The 18820-nt window shown below is 43.5% G+C and overlaps 1 protein-coding gene and 1 long non-coding RNA gene across 2 annotated transcripts in view; one reads left to right on the top strand and one right to left on the bottom strand.

Moving 5' to 3' along the window:
- Positions 1-281: 281 nt before the first annotated feature.
- On the bottom strand, positions 282-6724 carry LOC125161787 (uncharacterized). Its single transcript, XR_007150756.1, has 3 exons — positions 6646-6724; positions 5420-5495; positions 282-457 (listed from the first exon to the last, which is right to left on the bottom strand). It is a non-coding gene; the product is annotated as an uncharacterized LOC125161787 (long non-coding RNA).
- Positions 5432-18820, top strand: part of SLC7A1 (solute carrier family 7 member 1) — a 105670-nt gene continuing 92281 nt past the window's right edge. The window contains exons 1-2 of the mRNA XM_047851820.1: positions 5432-5647; positions 6994-7101. The gene's annotated coding sequence lies outside the window, so the exon portion shown is untranslated. The remainder of the gene's footprint in view (positions 5648-6993; positions 7102-18820) is intronic.

Genomic DNA, 18820 nt, shown 5'->3' with positions numbered 1-18820 from the left:
GTGCTATTGCTGGATCGTAGGGTAGATCTATTTTTAAGTTTTGGAGGAACCTCCACGTTGTTTTCCAGAGCGGTTGCACCAGTTTGTATTCCCACCAACAGTGCAAGAGGGTTCCCGTTCCTCCACATCCTCGCCAACATCTGTTGTTTCCTGAGTTGTTCATTTTAGCTACTCTGACCAGTGTGAGGTGGCATCTCAGTGTGGTTTTGATATGTATTTCCCTGATGATGAGTGACGGCGACACCTTTTTTGTATTTTTGTCGACAATTTTGCTGTTTAAAATGGCCCCCAAGCATAGTGCTGAAGTGCTGTCTGGTGTTCTGAAACCCACAATAGCTGCAACGTGCCTTATAGAGAAAATCTGTGCGTGAGATAAGCTTCATTCAGGCACACGTTATAGTGCTGCTGGCCCTGAGTTCCACGTTTGCGCATCAATGGCATATATTCGATAAGGTGCCTTTAAACAGAAAACACAGGTAAAACACGGTTCTGTGTTGACCAGTTGACAAAAATGTTGTGAGCAAAGTCTTCCTGGAAACTAACCCTGTCCTTCCCCTAGGAGCAACGGTTCAGTATTCCCTAATTCAGTGTTCTTGGTGACTTTATAGAACCGCGAATAAAGAGAATCTGTATTTACAAAGATTTGGGTGCCACAGTACCGCAAAGAGAAATGTACCTACCTAGGGCTTTGGAGAGAGGCACATTCAGCAACTCAAAGTCAGTCAAAAAACAGTGGAGGGAGCAATTATGGGAACCCAAAGAGTCCTGGGGAGTCCACTGCCCTGAGAGGCACAGTGACAGTTCCAGTGACCTGGGGGGGATGGAGACTGAGGAACAGATACCTTGAACTCACTCCTCTCCTCCCCTCAGTCTTCTTGCTGAGGTTCCTGCTAGTCAGTCTCAGCATGGGAGCAGAGGATGCAGCCAAGGAGAGGAAGTGCTTGTCCTGTCTACACAGATGAGTGAAGACTGGACTTCAGGGCACAAGGAATAGAGCAGCACGATGGGATCACCTGCTGGCAAGATCCTTACATTCCTAATTTACTAACAAGCTTTTTTTTTTTTTTTTCTAATAGGTATTACTGCCGCATTTTATCAAATTATTTTTCAGTACCTATAGTTTCTTCCGTTCATCTGTTAAGGTTGTGAATTATATTAACAGATTTTCTCCTGTTAAGCTACCTCTGTTACCAGGATAATTCAACTCGATCACCTTGCCTTATCCTTCCAATATACCGATTCAATTTGCAAATGTTTCAGATTTTTGCATGAATAATCAGCCTAATTTTCTTTTTCAGTTTTGTTATCTTGGTAAATCTAGCGTCCAAAAATTAAATCGGGAGGTTTCCATTTTTCCTATGCTCTGCTATCGCTTTTATAACATGGGAATTATCTCTTCCTGGAAGATTTTTTAGAACCCATAACGTTTTCTGGGTGCCTTCTTCTTATAGTTTGTGCTTCATATTTCAGTTCTCTTCCTCTAATTTTTCTTTATAACATCACTCTTTAATGGCCAGATTATATATGCTTGCATAATATGCAAAACAATTTAACAACATATTTTCAAAATGATGACGCTCCCCCCTTCTTGCTGTCATTATCACCCACTAAGGTGGCCATTCTAAATACTTTATTTGTCCTTCTCCACCCTCCTCTACACCCACACAGACATATACAAATGACTAGTGTTTCTTCAGAAACGAAACACACTATATACATCACTCTGAAACCTCCTTTATTCCCCACAAATAATAGAGAATATATATCCCTTCAGATAACTGAGAGTATAACTCATTATTTTTAATGGATATATAATATTCCATTAAACAAACACATTGTGATTTTTTTTTCTGACGGGGGGGAGAGAGAGAGAGAGAGAGAGAGAGAGAGAGAGGGAGAATGTGCATGCACACTTGAGTGGGAGAGGGGCAGAGAGAGAGGGAGAGAGAGAATCTTAAGCAGGCTCCACACGGGGCTCAATCGCACGACCATCAGATCATGACCTGAGCCCAAATCAAGAGTCGGATGCTTAACTGACTGAGCCACCCAAGTGCCCTAAACATACTGGATTCAATCAAGCATTTCCCCATTCCTTTACAGACAGAGGTTAAGTTTTCTTTCCTTTTCCTCCCTCCCTCCCTCTTTCTCTTTTTTCCACTATAAACGCTGCCCTTATAAATATCTTTGTACATCAGTACTTCTATTTCTATAGACTAGATTCCCTAAAAGGGCTAAGTCAAAGGGGATGTCAATTGACAAGAGGTAAACAGGACTCGATTTTAACCAGAGGCCCCAAGAGTCTGAGAAAAAGAGATGGTGGGCTTTTTCATATTTCACAGAGGTCCTACCAATGTATGTACAGGAATTGCAAAGGTGGTGGTCAAATTCTTTTGGCCAACATTCACTTAAGAGTCAAGAGTGATGGGGCACCTGGGTGGCTCAGCTGGTTAAGCATCCAACTCTTGGTGTCAGCTCAGGTCATGATCTCACAGTTTTGTGAGTTCGAGCCCAGCATTGGGCTCCGTGCTGACAGTGTGGAGCCAGCTTGGGATTCTCTGTCTCCCTCTCATTCTGCCCCTTCCCCATTCATGCTATCTCTGGGAAAAAAAAAAAAAAAAAAGTCAGGAGTGGGGATAGAAGAAGCCGGGCTAAGAGACACTCTCTGTGCAGAGCATTCTTGGACAGCCGTGGCACTGTCCTTCTTGTCACCCCAAGGGGAACACTGCAGGATGTGTCTCCCCCACCTCAAGCTAGTGAGGGGCTTCAGGGGACCACCATGAGAACTCCGTATGTGTCCCTTGGAATATGAGGTCATGATGAGCTGGTTTCAGACTCTGCAGTCAAGAGGCTGACGGCAGTCGCCTGAGACAGCAAAGTAGTAAGTTGCCTCTGCCCTGCGCCTCCCTTCCACCGTCAGCGGAGACAAGAGAGTGTGGGTGTTTCCCGTGGACTAGATGCGGCACGTGCAGGACAGGGGGAGCCTCGAGGAAGTTTGAATCCTGCTCAGAGAGGCGCCTGGGGGAGCGATGGGCATCTACGAACACGCAGTAAATGTGGAAGACACTGCCCAGGCAGAGGAGGACACTTAAAGTGGCCCATGCGGGTGGCACTCCGCACATCGCAGAAGTAGCAGTTGGGGGTTCCTAGTGGCCAAACCTCGAGGAAAGTGCTCCATGGGAAGAGAAACATCGCCTCTAAGGATCTACCAAGCCCAAAGAGCATCCCCCTCACCTCCCCCACTTTTTAACGGCAAGTAGCAGACAAGCAACGCCTTGCCTGGCCTCCTCATCCTTACCTCCCCTTCCCTACCTCCAGCCTGGGCCAGGGGTGGAGGCGGGCAGGAAGAAGACCAGCGGCCCGCCCGCCCCTCCTCTCCCTCTGCCGCGCCTGCCTGGCGCAGGGAGAAGCTTCACGCAAAATCCAGAATTTTGACTTTTACACAGGACTGAGCGTTTTAAACGTTGTGAATAAAAGCGACCAGAGACTTTTTTTTGCAAGGGACGGAAAAAGGTATGCCTGCAAATTTAGCTAGGGAGGAGGAAAAAGAATCACACCAGAGGCTTGAAGGGCCATTGAGGAGAGAGAAACGAGTTGCTTTCTGCTTGCTTCCGTCGGTGCCCTGCTTCTTCGAGATTAGGGACGTGTGAGTTATCCAGTGTACCAGATACTGTCTCCCTGCTGTGCAAACCAAATTGTAGCAATGCACGCACCTAGTGGCAGTACACGAGAACGCTTCTTCTCTGAACCTTTGCCAGGGCTATGTATTCTCATAATTGCAGCCCTGCTGAATAATATTCTGTTGTGTTCATTTGCTGCCCTGGGCTCAGAGACAAGGTCAGGTCTATCACAGAAGGACGGCATTTGGAATTTGGAAGCTGGATTGGACATTAGAAATGAATGAAACTTAAGAGGCAGGGGGGGGGGGCGGGGGGGGAGGGGCTGTCAAAACCTCAAAGGGAATCATTACTACCACTTGGTAGAAGAGTTCTCAGGTCCATGCCATTGACTAGACTCGAAATTCTTCCTGAAAATTCACCTTTTAAAAGGAAAGGCTGTCTGAGGTGCCTGGGGGGCTCAGGTGGTTAAGTGTCCGACTCCGGCTCAGGTCATGATCTCGCGGTTTGTGAGTTGGAGCCCCGAGTCGGGCTCTGTGCCGACGGCTCAGAGCCTGGAGCCTCCTTTGGATTCTGTGTCTCCCTCTCTCTCTGCCCCTCCCCCACTCACACTGTCTCTCTCTGTCTCTCAGAAATAAACATTAAAAAATTTAAATAAATAAATAAATAAATAAATAAATAAATAAAAGGAAAGACCCTCTGGGGCACCTGGGTGGCTCAGCCGGTTAAGCGTCTTCCTTAGGCTCAGGTCATGATCTCACGGCTCGTGGGTTGGAGCCCCCCGTCGGGCTCTGTGCCTACAGCTCAGAGCCTGGAGCTTGCTTCGGATTCTGTGCCTCCCTCTCTCTCTGACCCTTCCCCCCCCCCCATTTGTGTACTCTTTCTGTCTCAAATATAAATAAACATTAAAAAAAATTAGAAAAAGGGGCGCCTGGGTGGCGCAGTCGGTTAAGCATCCGACTTCAGCCAGGTCACTATCTCGCGGTCCGGGAGTTCGAGCCCCGCATCGGGCTCTGGGCTGATGGCTCGGAGCCTGGAGCCTGTTTCTGATTCTGTGTCTCCCTCTCTCTCTGCCCCTCCCCCGTTCATGCTCTGTCTCTCTCTGTCCCAAAAAAAATAAATAAACGCTGAAAAAAAAATTTTTTTTAAAAAATTAGAAAAAAAAAGAAAGATCATCTGCTATGACCCCAAAATTTCTGGCAATATGATCTCATCATATGAAGATCATTGGTTATATTTACTGGTTCTCACAGGAGGCATCTCAAATATTTGGTGCTTTGATGTGCACTAACATCCAGATATATTTAATGAAATCTCACTGACTTCTTCTCATGTCGGTTTTATTTTTTAGCTTTCCCTATTATATTTTTTAAATGTTTATCTTATTATTGATTTTGAGACAGAGTGAGAGAGAGGGAGGGGCAGAGAGACAGGGAGAGAGAGAGTCCCGAGAGTCCCAAGCAGGCTCCACGGCAGAGCCCCACACAGGGCTCGATCTCACAAACCGTGAGATCATGACCTGAGCTGAAATCAAGAACCGACCGCTTAACCAACTGAGCCACCAACTGAGCCACCAACTGAGCCACCCAATTTAAAACCGCAAATTGTTCACTTTGAGAATCAAGGTAGGACTGTTTCTGGTTGGACAGGATGACAGGTGCGAGAGCAAAATGGTCCCCAAACCGCACAGCTGTGTATAAAAGCCAGCCACCTAAGAAGCTGCCATGACATACGTATCTTCCGAGAAATATGTCTAGCTTAGTGAGCTTTATGACCTCGTGGCCCGGAACTTCAAAGCCACTCACCTGTGCGGAGAAGGCAGTGGGAAAGGAAGACGTGGCCCCCAGTATCGCTTTCTGTGGATCAGAATATGCTGCCCAGCTGCACCAGAAAAAAAGAACAACCAGAGAGGAATTTTGAAGAGCAAAGAAAATAATTATTTAATCTTACTCACGGGGAATAAGAAGCGACACAGCACAATAGATACCACATGTGTCTCCTTCAGCAAGAGCCTGGCTGTTCTTAAGTCCAAGGTATATGACGTCTCTCTCCCCCCAAACACAAATTCCTTCCAGTTTACTTGGTTTTAACTCAGCACGCATCCTTGCGATTTTTTTCTGTGTCACGTCCAGAGAGACTGTACAGATTTTTGTATGGGTTTTTAAGGGTATTTTATACAAATAGCATGTTGACCAGGCGATTTTCTCACGTCAGTCTCCTTCAAAGTAATATCACGTTAATATCACAGTTGAATTTATCAGATACACATTTCTCTTCTCTCACACCCTCTGCTCTGTCCTCTGGCAAACGTTAGATCCCCAGCCCTGCGGCAGAACTATAAAATACTAGAGATAAAGAGATGCAACGGCCTCCAAGGGTCATTCATTAGGAATCACACAGGAGCCGAGGCATAGGTAGCAGGCCTAGGGGCAGGGTGTAAAGAACGTTTCTTTTCTTTTTTAAAAAATTTATTTATTTATTTATTTATTTATTTTTTCAACGTTTATTTATTTTTGGGACAGAGAGAGACAGAGCATGAACAGGCGAGGGGCAGAGAGAGGGAGACACAGAATCGGAAACAGGCTCCAGGCTCCGGGCCATCAGCCCAGAGCCCGACGCGGGGCTCGAACTCACGGACCGCGAGATCGTGACCTGAGCTGAAGTCGGACGCTTAACCGACTGCGCCACCCAGGCGCCCCTAAAAAATTTATTTTTGAGAAGGGAGAGACAAGAGCACGAGAGGCGGAGGGGCAGAGAGAGGGGGAGACACAGAATCCGAAGCAGGCGCCAGGCTCTGAGCCATCAGCACAGAGCCCAAGGCAGGGCTCGAACTCACACACCGTGAGATCACGACCTAAGCCCAAGTCGGACACTTCACCCACTGAGCCACCCAGGCGCCCCTAAAGAATGTTTCCAACTGAAGAACGCTGTTCTGTTTTTCACAGAAGTAGAATCACCCACATAGTTTAGGGGTACACTCCTAAAAATGAGAACACCTTCATTCACCCCCCGGGTGGTATTTATTCAGTACCTGCTCCGAGTTCTTCCAGCGGAAAGCCAACTTTTGTCTCCCGTCTCCCAGACACACCATGTCACGCTCTGCCTTGTCGATCACGTCTCTTCCTCGACGTCCACCCCCCCCCCCCCCACGCCCTGACCTTGAGCGCATGCCCTGCTCGCGCTCGCAGACGGAGCTCAGCGCCCCCTGCGTCACCCCGTCATCACGTCACCATGCTCTCTGGGGCCTTTGCGGTCACGCCTGCCTGCTCACGCTTCCCCGGTCTTCAAAGACCTCCTGGCCTTCCTTCTGAGCTTCGGGGCGACCGCCGTTCCCTTTGTGTTTGTTATTTTATTCGTTTTCGTTTTTTTTAAATTTCAGCAGTGAAACATACCTCGTGGAAACGTCCGCCGGAAGTGCAGCCCACGTGCGCAAAGCCCTCCGCTCCGTCGCCCGCCACCTCCCCACCCTCCCAGGAGGCAGACACCGGTAACGCTTGTGTGTTTTTCTCAGACTGGTGTAGGCGAACAAATGTGTATCTGTTTCCGCGGAGTTCTTTTTACCCCATTGGGAACCTATACGCAGCTCTGTAGCTTGCTATTTTGTTGTTTTCAAATCGCTTGAAAAATGTAAATCACATAGAAGTATATTCGATGCAAGATAGGAGTCTCTCTTGTGGTATGGTTGCCCATGATGCCAAGTCGTTACGTCATCATTCTGGGTCACCAAAAAAAAAAAAAAAAAAAGGAATAGAGAAAAAAAGTTCATTGCCCCAAAACACAGTAAAGACATTTGAATCTTTATTGAAGTCTCTTTTTTGTCTTCTTTCTGTAACTCCTTCCCTCTCTCCCGCTCTTCACACAGTACTGATGGACGTTCAAGTTCCCTGCTGGGGACTGTCACAAGCAGTACTGAATAAACAGCTTCATGCATATCCACCTTTGTGCGCATGTGAATATTCTGCAGCACAGAATATTCGGTGCAAATGTGGGTTAAAATTCAGGTGACACGCATTTAAGATTATATTAGATCCTGCAAATTGCCCCCCCCCCCCCAAACAATCTGCACTCTCCCTAGCAGTGAAAGAGACGGATTGTCTTCACGTCCACATTAACACGGCACTACCAATCTCTGAAATTTTTCCTTTGCCAATCTAACGTGTTCAAAGTAGGATCCAATTATTTCATTTGAATTTCTGTTGCATATTTTACAAGAATTGCCACTCAGCCTGTTGTCTTTAATGTCATTTGTGATGCCCTTTGGTATAAAAAAGTGCTTAACTTTTATATAGTCAACTTGTCAAGATTTGTCTTTATGTTTTCTTGTTTTCCTTTTGTCCTCAAAAAATTCCTTCCCCAGGCTAAGCTTATTAAATACCTTTATAGTTTTACATAAATATGATTTAAAATATACAAAATGTGTGTGTGTGTGTGTGTGTGTGTGTGTGTGTGTGTGTATTTCTGGGCTTTTTTTTCCCCATTATGCTACGTATGTCAGCAATAATGGCACCCTATTATAGTTACTGTAGTTTTAAAGTCTTTTGATGTCTGACATAGAAAATCCACTTTGTTGTTCTTTTTGGCCAATTTCAGGAAACAACTCATCGGAGTCCATTTTTAAAGTCATAGAAATTTTTAGTGAAATCTCCTTGAATAAAGATTATTTAAAATAAAGTCCATGGGCGGCAGGGGTGGGGAGGGGCATTGACAAGCTCCTACATGTTCCTGTGAACCTAAAAGGCTACATGCACGTGTACATGGCTGTGTACAGGCCTAGGGTTGTGCACATTCTTAGGAACACCTGAGAAGGCCAGACGTTCTCACCTCTCGCTGACCTTTAAGCTTTGCACAAGCAAGAAGCAAGAACTAAAGTAGAGTTATCAACTGCTTGCAGGAGCTTTGAAGATACGTGTCCACACACACCAGAGCCAAAGGACGAGAAACATATTGGTTGGAGGCATATTCGCTTTAAAGGCATAAAGGTTAAGATAGCTTTCCCAGAAATCCAACCCAATGACTTCCACTTGAATCCCAATGATCTGATCTAGGTCATATGCCCACATTTTACCATAAAGACACCTGGGAGAGTGAGTGCCTTAGTTCCACACGTTGCTACTATCCAGGAAATCAGTGTTCCATGCCTACGAATGGCAGGCTGATCATTGATAAGGCAACTAGCAGCACCTTCCTCAATGTGTTCAATTTCTACTTCTTGAAACTATCTTGGAAACTAATGGATTTTTTTTTAAGTCTCTGTGGTAGGAGTTCGGTGGGTACAAAGTTTTGCAATGAATCAATTAAAACAAGATTGTCGATAGTATTTTTATATTCTTGATTATTGCTGTCAATAGAGGTGTGTTAGTCTGTCATCATGATTGTGCTTTTTTTACCTGGCAATACGAGGACCTTAGAATGCTTTATTGAGAATCATGGCCAATATACTTGCTCTATATCAAGCATTGTCCTAAGTGGTTTACATATATTAACTAATTTAAGCATCACAATAACCCGATGAGCTCAATGCTGATACTACCTTCATATTAAGAGAAGTATAGAGACATACAGAAATGTGGGTTAGTTGTCCAAAGCAAATTAGTAAGTACTAGATAAGAAGTACCAGAGTCAAGATTCCAACTGAGGCAGTCTGGCCCTAATATCTGTTCTCTAACCCAAGCACCACTCAAACCTGACCACCCATCCAGTTGTTCAGTATTTTAGTTCTAGTGTGTTACACTCATCCCCAAATTGGGTATTACTTTTTTTTTTTATTGTATGCCATCTATATTTATGTATATTTAGCAGTATCTTTTTCACAATTTCTTCTGGTCCTAGACATTACAATTCCATCTGGGGCATGTTTTTCCATATTTCCTTGAAAGTTGCCTTTGTGGATGCTTCTTTATTGTCTCTTAATACAATGAAAATAATTCACTATGTTACTGTCACTGAAAAATAAGCTTTTTACTCTCATTGACATTTCTTTGTAGGTAATCTGGCTTTTTTCCTGGTTGTTTTCCAGAGCTGCTTTTGATCTTTTATGACCTACAGTTGTAGGTCATCTAGTTGTAGACCTTTTTTGCTACAATGAGTTGGGTAGAGGCAGAGAGAGAGGGGAGACAGAAAATCCCAAGCAGGCTCTGTGCTCTCAGCACAGAGCCCAATGCTGGGCTCAAACTCACAAACTGTGAGATCATGACCTGAGCCGAAACCAAGAGTCAGATACTTAACCGACTGAGCCACTCAGGTGTCCCAGAAGTCTTTTGTTTAGTAGTATTCATCGATCAGGAGACAATAGCTTTGCAGAGATAATGCTCTCTCTTATTATGAATGCAGCTTCCAGAACAGGGAATTAAGGACCTCTGAACCTTTACTCCTCCAGAAAAACAAAGAACAGTGGCAAAAACTGTCAAAATCAACTTTTCCCCAAAACTCTGGAAATTAAAATCTTCAGCAATCTTATGAGTGCTTATTCAAGAAAAACAGCTGAATCTCAGTAAATGGAGTGATCTTGTGACATTTCAACTTGACCTAATCCCATTTACATCTCCCTAGCTGTTCAGTGGCCTTGAAAACTAAATAAAATAGCTCTGAAAAGCAGCAGCCTAGCAGCTATAGAGGGGACAAAATGAGCCCCCCAAAGGACCATCCCCTAAGAACTGCCACTATTTGATGTGTTTCTCAGCTTGCTGAAAAGTTCTGCCCTTAAGGCTTCTTTTTCCTTGTCTTTTTCCTGATTTTAGAGGAAAAGCTTAAGTATGATGTTAGCTGTGGGTTTGTCATTTATGGTCTTTATTATGTTGAAGTATGTTCCCTCTAAAAATCCACTTTATTGAGAGTTTTTATCATAAATAGATGTTGAATTTTGTCAAATGCTTTTTTTGCATCTATTGAGATCTTATGAATTTTTATCTTTCATTTTGTTAACATATTGTATCACATTGATTGATTTGCAGATATTGAACCATCCTTGCATATCTGGAATAATCCCATTTAATTATGGACTATGGTCCTTTTAATGTATTTTTGAATTTGGTTTGCTAATATTTTGTTGCAGACTTTTGCATCAATGCTCATCAAGGATATTGACCTGTAATATTTTTTTGTGGTATCTGTTTAGTTTTAGTATCAGGGTAATTCTGGCCTTGTAGAATGAGTTTAGAAGCATTCCTTCTATTTATTTGGAATAGTTTGAGAAGGATAGGCATTAAGTATTTACATTTTTGGTAGGGTTCACTTGTGAAAAGTCCTGGACTTTTGTTTGTTGAGAGTTTTTTTAAATTACTGATTCAATTTCATTGCTAATAATCAGTCTGTTCAAATTTTCTCTTTCTTCCTGATTCAGTCTTGGAAAACTATGTTTCTAAGAATTTATTTCTTGTAGGTTTTCCAATTCGTTGGCATATAATCATTCATAGTAGTCTCTTATCCTTTGTATTTCTGGGGTATCAATTGTAACTTCTCCTCTTTCATTTCTGATTTTATTTATTTTGGCCCTCTCTCTTTCTTGATGAGTCTGGCTAAAGGTTTATCAAATTTTTGTCTTTTCAAAGAACCATCTTTTAGTTTCATCGATTTTTTTCTACTTTTTTAGTCTCTGTTTCACTTATTCCTATTTTAATCTTTATTATTTCCTTTCTTCTACTAATTTTGGGCTTTGTTTTTCTTTTTTAGTTCCTTTAGGTATAAGGTTAGATCATTTGAGATTTTTCTTGCGGTGGGTATGTATTGCTATAAACTTCCCTCTTAGAACTGCTCTTGCTGGGTCCCATAGGCTTTGAACTGTTGTATTTTCATTTTAATTTGTCTTGCAGTGTTTTTCTTTATTTCTTCATTGACTTATTAGTTGTTTAGTATCAGACTTTCCTTCCTTTTTATGGCTGATGAATATTCTATTCTATGTACGTACTGCATTTTATTTATCTTGTTGGATATTGGATACTTGGCTTGTTACTGGATACTTGGCTTATTTCTACCTTTTGGCTACTGACAATAATGCTGCTATGAACATTTGTGTACAGATATCTGTTTGAGACCCTAGTTTTCATTTTTGCGGGTTATATACCCAGAAATTGAATTGCTGGATCATATGGTAATTATTTTTTTTGATTTTTCAAAGTTTATTTGTTATTTATTTTTGAGAGAGAGAGTGTGCACAAGTGAGGCAGGGGAGAGAGAGAAAAGGAGAGAAAGAATTCCAAGCAGGTCCTGCACTGTCAGCACAGAGCCCGATGTGGGACTTGAACTCATAAACCGTAAGATCATGACCTGGGCCAAAATCAGGAATTCAATGCTTAACTGACTGAGCCATCCAGGCGCCCCTCATATGGCAATTCTATGTCTCATATTTTGAGGAACTATGTCTGTTTTCTAGAGCAGCTGCACCGTGTTACATTCCTACCAACAGTACAAGACGGTTTCAATTTCTTTATCCTTGCCAACACTTGTTATTTGCTCCTTGTTTTTTTTCTTAAGTTTATTTATTTATTTGGTGGGGGGGGGGAGGGAGAGTGCGTGGGGGAGGGTGAGAGAGAGGGAGAATCCCAAGTAGGCTCCACACTGGCAGCACGTAGCCCAATATGGGGCTTGAACTCACAAACCGTGGGATCTTGACCTGAGCTGACACCAAGAGTTGGACGCTTAACCAACTGAGCCACCCAGGTGCCCCATGTTTGATTTTTTTTTTAAATTTTTTTTTTCAACATTTATTTATTTTGGGGACAGAGAGAGACAGAGCATGAACGGGGGAGGGGCAGAGAGAGAGGGAGACACAGAATCGGAAACAGGCTCCAGGCTCCGGGCCATCAGCCCAGAGCCCGACGCGGGGCTCGAACTCCCGGACCGCGAGATCGTGACCTGAGCTGAAGTCGGACGCTTAACCGACTGCGCCACCCAGGCGCCCCTGTTTGTTTTTAATAATAGTCATCCTATGGATACAATCAATTGAGTCTTTAGTTTCAGTGATTACGTTTTTCATTTTTAGGGTTTCCATGTTTTTCAGACTTTTATTTCATTTTATTTAATAACATTAAATATGACTATTTGTTATTGTGAATGTGATATTTCTGTATTTGAAGTTTTCGTATATCAGTTTCAATCATCACTTTTACTACTCCTATCACTAGTGGTGGCTTTCTTCTCTGCTGAGTTTTTAAGTTATTATTACGAATTTCCTATTTTCCTTATACACGTGTCTGTGGGAATTATTTGGGCTTTTGGTTGAGTTCCTTTGGAAAGGATTCGTGTTGACTTTTACCAGCACCTGGAAGGCACTGCTAATTTGGGACTACTTTAAATTTATTTCTGGCTTGAGGTTGTTCAGACTCCTAGGTAGTATAAACTTGCACCGAAATTTATGTGGGGAGTAGACTAAGATTATGAATTCTCAAGAGAGACTTTTACCCCTTCAGTGAACAGCAAGGTCAAGGTTTCTCCATTGTTTCTTAATGCATGTTGGTTTTTATTTCTTTTTCACCTTAACACAGACAGAATATTTCCCTTGGGTCCCATGTGAATGCAGGAGGGAGTGTCTCCTTTTATATTTGCTCATTTTAGCAGGCTCTCAGCTTTATTTCATTGCCTGAGCCTTAATTAAGATAAGAGATATTTTACATTCCTAGTGGTAAAATGGACCACAGCAAAGGTACAAATTCTTCTCAAATTAATTTGTAGTTTAAAAGGAATTCCATTCAACATTCCAGAGTTATGTGTGTGGCAGGAAAGAAATGTGGTGAAATAATTCTAAGAATAAATTCATGTGAAGAGGAAGAAATTGAGAAATAGGAAGAGGGAAGAATTTACCTGCTTGATATTGAGCTATATCATAAAGCTGTCCAAAGGAAATGGTATATACATAATTAATAAGAAATAAATGTAAGAGCCTGAATGGCTCAGAAGTAGACCCTATAAAACACAAGCTTAATATATAACCGAGAACTTGTCATGAGTCAATGGTAAAGGGGTGCATTATTCAACAAATGTAAACAGATTATGCGGTGGGGGAGGTCTATATTCTCCCTTTATTGCACACATTTGATAAATCTGGGATAAGTGAAATAATTGTCTATAAAAGCAGTTGTAAAATCATATATTGTGTGAGTGACTCACAGTCCCTGGTCAAGAAAACCTTTCTGAAAACAAAAGCAACTGGAGACATAACATGAGGAAAAATAATTGGATAAAAATAGAAAGTTTGTATGGCAAAAGTCATAGAATTAGAGAACTATCACCTAGGGAAAAATCCTCAACAGTATAAAAAAGAGAAAAGATTCCTCTGTCCTTATGACATATGACATTGCTTTGTAACTCTAAAATATTTTAGTTTCTGCTTTTTTTCCTCTAACTCACTTATTTCCCCACTCAAAATGCTGCCTCCAGGTATCAGAAATGTGTCTAATAACCTGGTAAAAGCATTATGACAGGATGCTTTCCTTCCTGTAGATTCAGGCCTCAATCCATTATAATTTCCCTTTAGCCCAAAGAACATCTTTAGTGTTGAGAAATGCTAGGGCAAGTCTGCTGGCAACAAATTCTTTCAATTCTCATTCATTAGAAAATTGTCTTTCTTTCAACCCTAGGATATTTTTTGCTGAATACAGAATTCTGGATTGGCTATTTTGGGGGGGGGGGTTGTTTATTTGTTTCCTAAAATGTCACCCATTGCGTTCTGGCCTCCAATGTTTCTGAGGAAAATCCATGTTTTTTTCTTGTGTTTGTGAGATTTCTTCCCGCATCCCCTCTGGCTGCCTTAAAGAATTTCTCTTTGGGGCGCCTGGGTGGCGCAGTCGGTTAAGCGTCCGACTTCAGCCAGGTCACGATCTCGCGGTCCGGGAGTTCGAGCCCCGCATCGGGCTCTGGGCTGATGGCTCAGAGCCTGGAGCCTGTTTCCGATTCTGTGTCTCCCTCTCTCTCTGCCCCTTCCCCGTTCATGCTCTGTCTCTCTCTGTCCCAAAAATAAATAAACGTTGAAAAAAAAAAAAGAATTTCTCTTTGAATTTCTGCAGTTTGGCGAGGTAGTGTGTTTTTCCTTGTATTTGTCCCATTTCTAGTTTGCTGGGCTTCTTGGACCTATAAATAAGTATCTTTCATCAAATTTAGGGATTTTTTTGGCCATTATTTCTTCAAATGCCTTTTTCTGCCAAGTATGTGATTGCAGGCAGCAGCAAGTTTCTCTTAGGGCCACATGGTGTGGTGAAGGAGCTGGGGTGAGGCTGGGAGGCCTTTTGGACAAACCTTTTAAACATGCAGTTTTCTTCAGGAGAGAAAATTATAATCTTCACCTTGTGGGATTTCTTTGAGACTCAAATAGCATGGTGCTTATATCAATCGTGCTTAGAAGGTATAAGTAAACAGTGAGCCTTATTCTGTTTAAACCATTTCTCGAGGAGGCCCCAGCTAAAATGCACATATAATCAATTATCTTCTATTAGGATCCTAAGGGACTTCTTTGTTGAATTACTTGGCAAAGAACAAGGAAAATATATGTTCTTTTGCTGTTTTTAGAGTGAAAGAAACACAGGAAAAGTTTCCAGCATGGGCGTCAGGGTTCTGGGACACTCTGAAGGCAAGCGGACACACACATTCCAGCTTGTATCGATCAGCAACCCACCTTTCCCCAGGCACTAGCCTGTGGCCAGGAGAACCGGTCCATTGTTATGAAGTGTGTACCACACACGAAGGAATGTGCAAAACTGGAGATGTCCGTATTGTTATACTCTCTGCTACCCAAGACAAAGCAATACGACAGATTTACTGTCAGAATTAATATCGTCCATTTCGGTCAATTATCGTTGGTGTAATCTGACAAATGTTTACGTTAGACCTTGATTCTTTGCCTATAGGTAATTTTCAACACCAGAAAAACAACGGGTTGTAATTGCAAGAGATTAACAAGGATTTTTAAATTACCTGTTTCATTTCCTTATGTTGGTTGCAATGCTAATGTCAGTTTGGAAAGGTTGGCTCATTGTGAGGGAATGTGTGTGTACGTTGGAGGGCAGGGCTCCTGAGTTGCTGTTTCCTGAGTGGCTATTTGCGATGGGCAGATAGATGGAAATCAATGCTGGAAATGAGTGGGACTGAATGAGGTCTACTGGGAGGAAAGATGCACAGATTAGGGGGTAGTGATGACATATGTTGGAAGGCAGGAAAAGAGAACGCGTGTTAGGTGGGAGAATGGGCACCCGGCCACAACGTGAGTCTACGTGCTCGTTTGCTCATTATGGGTGCAAGAGTGTAAAAGCGTATTGAAATACTGCCCAGAGTATCTGCCAACATCTAATTGCATATTATCGTTCCCTTTCATTGACAGTATGTCCCACGAACGGGAAGAAAGTTTTGGTAGAGACAGGTCAGGCACCACTGCAAACATACTTTGGTCACTGTAGAGTCAATCAAAGTATTTCTCTTTGGCTTGAACACAGTTCTGCCCACAGTCCATTAGTAAGTCAACAGTTACATTAACTGTGACCTCAATGTTTTATGGACAGGGTTTTAAAAACTTAAGATTATTACATGGGAACGGAGATATACAAATCAAAACATCCCTGCTACCCCCTCCTCCCCAAGGGAAGAAAATTCCAAGAAGAGACATGGATCCTTTTTGTTTCTGTGACAACGGATTAGAACACCGCCCAGCCAATCTGACAGTTGCTCAATGGTGGGGTAAAAGCTGTTCAGGATAACTAACAAATAAATCTGTCTGGTGACACTTAAATGGGAAATCTAGTAAGAATAAAATATTCTTCTGGAAATTCCTCTTGAAAAAAACAAAAACCAAAGACAAAAGCACAGCAGTGATCGCAGCTGTATGCTATGCTCAGTGACCCAGCTTGATCTAGTGGGAGTGTGGGGTTGGTCCGCCTGAAGCCTATTGGCATGAGAGACGAAGGAAGCCTCTGGGATGGAGCTCAGACTAAGGAGAGAAAGTGCACGTTCACAAGTTTGGTTCAAAGCCAGTATGAAAGAAGGAGGACGTTTCTCACGATAGGCGGGTTGTTCACATTGTATCCTTCCGTCTCGTTCCCGGGGTTTCATGGAAGAAGAGACTAATTAAAAGAAGGGGCAACACATGACAGGTCTGTCCATGCAGTGGCAGCACAGGGCAGCACTGGTGCGTGGTTTGTGCAGCTGTGTGTCAGAATTAGCGCAACTGGACGTTAGGCATATTTTCTCCACCCGGGACAAGCTTGGTGCACAGGACAGATGTGGCTGGGGAGCTCCCCGGGGGCCAGATGGGAGATGTGGCAATTAAGAACGCAAGGTATAGACCCCTCTGGGCACTCTGGGAATGGGTTGGGACACATCCGAGCAAGTAGGGGAGCAGGAATAGTTAGTGGACACCGGTTTCTTTTTTGTCTGCTCACATTCCTTTCCTTTGGGAACTGCCCCTTTATTTCTGTGATACTACTGGAACCACCGACCGGCCCTCTCCCCGCATTGTCCCCAGGCCACACGGAGGTATTCGTGTGACCCAGGCTAGCCCACAAGAGAATGCCACTCCACTGCAATCAGTGAAAGGTGCATACGCTCGGGCAAGTGATGCGAGCAGACCCTGCGAGAGTCCTCTTGAAGGAGAGAGGTGGCAGAAAACACAGCCGGGAGAAAACCTGTGAGGCAGAGAAGAACAAGACAGGCTTCGAGGACCTAGCTTCAGCCCTATGTACACCTGGCAGATCCTAAACTTTTCAGTTACGTAACAGCGACAGGTAGGACAGAGCCTTGCCTCTATGGAATTTCAGCCTAGCTGGGGGAAGATAGACAGCTCAACAGTTACTGAAGATGAAATGTAATATGTGTCACGAATGGAGAAATATGCAGTGTTAATCAAGACTCTTAACAAATGAGAGAAAGCACGTTGAAGCTAGTTGAGGTAGAAAGAGGCTATTGACGTCTTTTTACAACCCCGGGCACATGTCTTCAGGCTTGGCTGGATCCAGGGTCCCAAAAATGTAACCCAGTCTCTCTGTCCCTAGTGCCCTCCTTCTCCTGTCTCTATCTCCCTCTGACCTTTGCTTTTCTTCTGCGTCATCTTCGTTCTCAGGCAGCCTCTCTTGCTGGCGGGTTAACTCCCGAAAAACATCATCCTCAGTACGTGAGATCTCGTAAAAAGAGATCTCCTTTTCTCCCAGTCCTCACAGCAGTCTCCTCAATTATTCAGATAGCCCTTTTTGTGTTTTATTTTTTTGGTTCATGCCTACCGCTGTATCAGTAATTGTGCCCAGGATTTTGAGGTTTTATTCATGGCAGGTCTTGTTTGTGGGTACATCCTGAGGCTGCACTAAGAATCTGTGAGCTATACTTTTTTTTTTTTTTTTTTTTTTTTCTGAGAAGGAGAGAAGAGAGAGCGTACGAGCAGGCAGGGGCAGAGAGAGGGTGGGGAGAGTCCCAAATAGACTCCAGGCCCAGCACACAGCCTGATGCGGGGCTCAATCCCACTATCCTGGGATCACAACCCGAGCTGAAATCAAGAGTTGGACACTCAACCAACTGGGCCACCCAGGTGCCCCTGTGAGGTGTACTCGTGAACGCTTTTTGGCAGCCCCTGGAGATAACATGTGTACCTAATTAGGAACATCAAAAAAGGTTTATTGGAGGATATGGACATGTGAAGGATGAATAACAGGTCTGATAACAATAGGTAACATTTATTGCAGGCTTGCTATGTGCCAGGCTCTTGACGTATGTATTCTCATTTGATATTCACCACATGCTGAAGCAGGAATGATTATTCTCCCATTTCAGAGGAAATGAAATCGAGGCACAGAGAAGTTAAGTAACGCCCTCCAAGCCCGGCAGGTAGTAAATGAGTAGAGTGTTGGGTAGGTGGGCCGGGAGGGGAGCTGTCCCAGGTGGGGAAGCGCAGGTGGGCAGACCCAGAAGCGCCTCTGAGAAGCGGACTTGGTGGTAGACGTGAGCGAATTGGGGACTTTAGTACCCCTGTTTCTCCACTCCCTTTAACATTCTTCTAGAGCTTTGTTTCTAGAGACTGATAAGCCTGTTCAGTGACAAAGGGGCTGGATGATAAATGACATTGAATCCCCTACTCACATCCAGAACGGTGGTCCAGTGCTCTTACCAAAAACCATGTCTCTGTCTAAACTGGTCTTTTTGGGAAGGCTCACATGGGTAGCCCATTATTCCAATGGTTTTAACAGCATTGCAGCAATTGTGTGGTTGCCTGTGGCAATTGTGTGATTTTATTTGGCAAATGG

This window comes from Prionailurus viverrinus, chromosome A1, assembly GCF_022837055.1.
Source record: "Prionailurus viverrinus isolate Anna chromosome A1, UM_Priviv_1.0, whole genome shotgun sequence".
In the NCBI taxonomy this organism is placed as follows: Eukaryota; Metazoa; Chordata; class Mammalia; order Carnivora; family Felidae; genus Prionailurus; species Prionailurus viverrinus.
The sequence above is the reverse complement of the archived record's forward strand: the minus strand, read 5'-3'. Positions and strand labels throughout refer to the sequence as shown.